Source organism: Coffea arabica, chromosome 3c (genome assembly GCF_036785885.1).
Source record: "Coffea arabica cultivar ET-39 chromosome 3c, Coffea Arabica ET-39 HiFi, whole genome shotgun sequence".
Classification (NCBI taxonomy): domain Eukaryota; kingdom Viridiplantae; phylum Streptophyta; class Magnoliopsida; order Gentianales; family Rubiaceae; genus Coffea; species Coffea arabica.
Genome location: NC_092314.1, coordinates 7,929,396 through 7,934,710, shown reverse-complemented (window position 1 = coordinate 7,934,710; position 5,315 = coordinate 7,929,396). Strand labels below are relative to the sequence as shown.

General features: G+C 31.3%; 1 long non-coding RNA gene across 3 annotated transcripts; it reads right to left on the bottom strand.

Moving 5' to 3' along the window:
- Nucleotides 1-1,833: 1,833 nt before the first annotated feature.
- On the bottom strand, nt 1,834-5,091 carry LOC140037612 (uncharacterized). Of its 3 annotated transcripts, none has more exons than XR_011841545.1 (2): nt 4,587-5,091; nt 1,834-3,273 (listed from the first exon to the last, which is right to left on the bottom strand). It is a non-coding gene; the product is annotated as an uncharacterized lncRNA (long non-coding RNA). The 3 variants fall into 3 exon arrangements; XR_011841546.1 differs by having other exon boundaries at nt 1,834-2,536; XR_011841547.1 differs by lacking the exon at nt 1,834-3,273 and adding an exon at nt 3,812-4,395.
- Between the last annotated feature and the right edge of the window lie 224 nt (nt 5,092-5,315).

The following is a 5,315-nucleotide window of genomic DNA, read 5'->3' as shown; positions in this document are numbered from 1 at the left end:
AAAAGACAACATCCAAATCACTGATATCCAACAAAAAACTAACATTAATTGTTATTGACAATAATATAGTAATGTATTATTTGTATTAGTTTGAGCAAATCAAATCCATCCATCATACCATGCAAAGCCATCTATTATGATAAAATAAAAATTATAATAAGAGTAAACTTAAAATGAAGAATGATGTCCAAATTATTTTTTATGGTGCCCAAAATACCCTTATTTTTCTAATGATTACATATTTTTATAGGTTAAAAACAAAAATACCCCCTGTGGTATACCTAATATACAAAAAAGCCCCCCATGATTTCAAAACATACAAAACGACACCTCATGTTTTGAACTAAATTGTAAACTAACAGAATTCGTTAAACTTAATAAAAATGACGGTTTTGGCCATTAAACTTACCGGATTCCGTTAAATTTACTGTTAAATTTACCGAATTATGTTAAATTTTTCATTAAGTTTATTGGATTCCATTAAGTTTAACGAATTCTGTTAGTTTACAATTTTGTTCAAAACATGAGGTGTCATTTTGTATATTTTGAAATTATGGGGGGCTTTTCTGTGTATTAGATATACCATAGGGGGCTTTTTGATTATTAACCCTACATTTATTGTATTGCAATATTAGTGAATAATGGTAGTAGTCATAAAATGAAAAGCTTTAAAATTAAGTAAATCTCATTTATGGTTACAATTGTAATTAGAAAGATTTTGTGCATTCCAATAATTGATAATAATGATAGCGGTTATGGATTAAAAGTTGGCAATTGAAAAAAATAAATCAGTGCAATACACTAAAAATTGATATTAAAATTGTTAGTTAGCCAGAATTCTCATTCCAATTCCATGAACATCAAAAACACTGACACTAAAACCAAAAATATTGTGCTCATATGAAAAAAGTAGATTTGTTGCTTTTGCTTTACATTGGATAGTGCTAGAAATATGATTAAAAGAAAAGAAAATGAAAAAAAACCCAACTATCTGTATTTATGAAATTTCAATTGTCAGAATGTACAAGTCAAAAAAAAAACTTTATGTGGTGGATAATTTATACTCTATTATTGACAAAAATAGCAATAAAAGAATACAAAGAATTCAAATTACATGTATGTTTATTTTTTTAAGCTTAATTATATTCTTAACGATTGTAGTTTATATGTAATAAAATCATGAATTTACAATAATTTTGGTAAAACATGATATTATCAACATTTGATATGTTAGAGTTCAAACTATAAATAAAAAATGTTTGGTTCGTGATTTCAAATTTAATCATAAGGGACATGTTAACTACATTGGAATGCTTTTTGTCACTTCCGTTTAATAAAATTTTTTAAAAGTAACTGGCTAAACAAAATAAATAATATAAAATACTATATTATGATGTTGATAATCAAAATTTTTAGTATCTAAAGAATAATATATTTTAGGATATTATAATCCCGTGCAAAGCATGTGAACTATTACTAGTTTTTTAAAGGAGGAGGTGTTGATAGTATTGAGAGATGAACCAAACTCCTAAATCGATTAGGGTTCATTTGATTTTAGTTTGCCAACTAATCAAACTAAAGATGAAATCATTTTGTTTTTGGTAATACTTCAAATCGAGTTCAAGTTTAACTTGATTAGCACAATGTTTGAAGTTTATACAAGTAATTCAAGTTACTATGCTCAACTTAACAAAAGTTTGCCTATATTCTATTCTATTAAAAGAAGTATGAAACTTAGATACAATTTTAAATTGGTTAAAATAAATTTTTATAATCTTGAATATTGCAATGTTCAGTTTGATTAGACTCATTTTACGTCTCTACGATGGTTAATTATTAAAAGATGTATGTGATAGTAATTGAAAATGTTGCCAGAATTGAGTACAATTATGCATGTCAAATCTCCCTCACAACCTAGAGAGTGCAACGTCAACATTTGTAGTACAACATCTCTGATCCGGATCTAGTAGTAAAAGAGTAGCAAACTAGCAGTATCCAAAGATTGATCATACTATGGCTGCTTCTTGCATTACTGTTACTTTGGAAGAGCTATAGAAGCAAGTGGTAGAGGATGGTGATGATCGCGACTGCATCAGTAACGAGATCAATTACTATTGCAAGTTGTTGAGCACGCCATGGCTATCCACTAACTCATCCACTTTCATTTCTGGGATCCATCAACTCAACAAAGATGGGAAGTTCTTGAGCACAGTTCTTGAATCCATCAGCTGGTGGAGCAATGCTGATGAGGTCATGTTCGGTGGTGGGTGGGAAAAGAACTACAATGTGGTCTTGTTGGCACCTAAGATTGAAGCTGCTGCTAAGAAGAATGCCTAGAATCTCGAAGCGAAAAAGCACTATCTTCAGGAGTCGGAGTTCTTGGATTTAGTCCTTTATTGCCAGATGGAAACCCAATAGTTGATGGCTGAAGTTAGAGATCCTGTGGACCATCTATCAGGATGCTCATTCCACGTGCACATTCGTCCTCTTTCCCTCCTTGCTAGTGATGATTTTGCTCTTCTTCATCTTCTTTCTCCTGCTAATGATAATAATAGTGATAATCCTCTTCCTTCTCTTCTTCTTGATGGTGGTGATAATCATCATGGTGGTAGGCATCTTTCATTGTCATATAATGGTTCATTTTCAAATAGTGATGCTTGTGAGCATCCTTCGTTTTCATATACTGGTTAGTTTTCACATAGTGACGTTAGCGATCATGATCATCCTATTCCTAATCTTTCTGATGATTATGGTGTTATTTCTAGTCTTTCTGATGATGGTAGTCTTATTTGTCTTCTTTCTGATGATGATGATAATGGTAGTGCTATTCCTTATCTTTCTGATGATGATGGTGGTAATGGTGTTTATTTTTCTTGTCTTGACGATGATGGTGGTAAAAGTGATGATGTTTACTTTTCTTGTTCTGACTGTGGATATGATGATGATGGTGATAATGATTGATTTTTTTGGACAAGGTTTGCCGACTCTGTACTATCAAACTTGCGTATTATGTTGTGCACCATCGACATTCAAGATAAAGATCCTTATGTTACTTGGAAACAAGTCTCTGCGTTGTACAAGAGCTGGAATTAATTCGGGGATTACATTCCTGGTGTATGTGGTAGTAGTCTTGACATCCTAGTAGAAGTTAGGCGTGGGCACGAGTCGGATACCCGTCTCGAATTGTAAATGGCTAATTTGACCCTAAAATACTTTTTTTTTTACCATAATCCACTCCGTTTGTCCTCGGGTACCCGCCCCTGTGACCTGCTCCTAACATTGATAGCAAGATCTATTGAATCATTAACATTAAGAGCTTGAATTATGAATCTATGATAAGCTGCAAGCAGCACTAATTGATAGTTGATACACCTGACTAAACATAAGACAAATGATGCAACACTTAAGGATATGAGCATTAAAAACACCAGAACATCTTTCCACCTGAATATCTTTATCAAAACTACAACAATTCCAGTATAAACTTTTTCCACGAATAAGTTATGCAAATCATGGAATATATACATAAATAAATAAATAAATATATATATATATATATATATATATATATATATATATATATAGTGACGGAACAGTCAACTCTGACATCCACTCAACCTCTAATGGTAAATTAGTCCTACTTTCATATAGCCATCATAAGTTATTACAGTGTTTATTTTTATTGTTGTAGTTGGATTCCAAGAGTTTACTACAGAGGAGGAGGATGAGGAAATTAAAGTGTAAGCAAACTCAGGGCGAACCAAAATTAAACTTTGGAAACAAACAAACTCTGGAGTGATCTAATCAAATCTTTCGTGAGTAGGCAAATCCTTTACAGTCCTATCATCAGCTTTCTTTCCCTTATTTTGTTGGCAATGTTATTGTTGAAAACTCAAAGTACATAAGCCATCATAGTCTAAACGCATTCAACAAAATCGACACTCGAAGAGCAAGAAGTAAATAAATGATAAATATATTGGAATAGCATAATACAATCCAAGAGCTCACATCAATCAATAAAATGCTGCTCACACCAATCAATAAGCTCAGAAGGTTATTGCTATTACAGTATATAACGTAACATTCAATGAATGTTAAATCAAATCACACATTTGTAAAATATCTCACAATTATCAAGTTATCCATCACAGTTTAGTCCTGTACTCAAGATGCTCATTCTAGAACAATATAACCTACTATTAAGTACTATAAAAGGAGAGATAACATTACTGAACAATTGTGGAAAAGAAAATCATAAAAAAGAACTACTTAGATGATCATCAAACTCATCCAGCATTCACATAGAAAATCTACAGGTGTCCCAAAATCTCTGCCACTATTCCATATAAGTCCAGGGAAATGCATATTTGTTGTAGCCTGAGACATTACCATTACCTACATATTTTTCATTAAAACTAGATAAATTTTCAATTGCTTTTGCTATTTCTTCATTTTCTTGTTGAACAGTATTCTAGTAAAACACAGGCTGACACAAAGCACAATGATCTCACTCCATCAGAATCTGAAAAGTGGGGATCCAGACAACTGAAGTAATAAGGTTAAAAAAAATCCACATAGAATATTACCCAGAATTCGAGCCAGAATTCTTCTGAGATTTGGGGATGTATTTCTTGAACGATTTGAACACATCTGCACAAGTCCTCCAAAAACCTTCAGAAAGTATTGCTGATCGAATGCTATCAAACAACTTGCGAATCTGCCAAAATAAGAACTATGAATAAGAAGATCTATCAACTCTAAAGTAAATCAAGACCCAGCAAACAGAATTTTCAGTTATATAAACCTATTTCAAAGATATAAATCTACTTCAGAGAACAAACATAGAAATCTGTTTATTAAAACCCATCATTTTGTGATTTAGAATGCTTTCCTATTGCAATGAGAGAAGTGTTTTTCTGTTTCGAGGAGGAGATCTAGAGTATATTGAAAAGGTTAAATAGAATAATTTCCCTAGCCTCCCTTAAGACAAAAAATGCCTAATTCTTATTTTATCCCTAAAATTTAGGGATGGCAATTGACGCAGGTGCCCACAGGGGACTAATGGGGCGGGGAAAATTTTTCCCCACGTTTAGAAACAAGGTGGGGGGCACCCGTTAAAAAATTATTAAATATATAAATATATATGTATATAATTATATATATAATATTTAATTTATTTAGTTACAAACTTATAATAATTATATTATTAGTTATATGTATTATATAATGTATATTAGTATATATAATATAATTAATATTATCAATTATACTAATAATTATATATGTGTACTGATAGAAATTATTAATTAGTTATA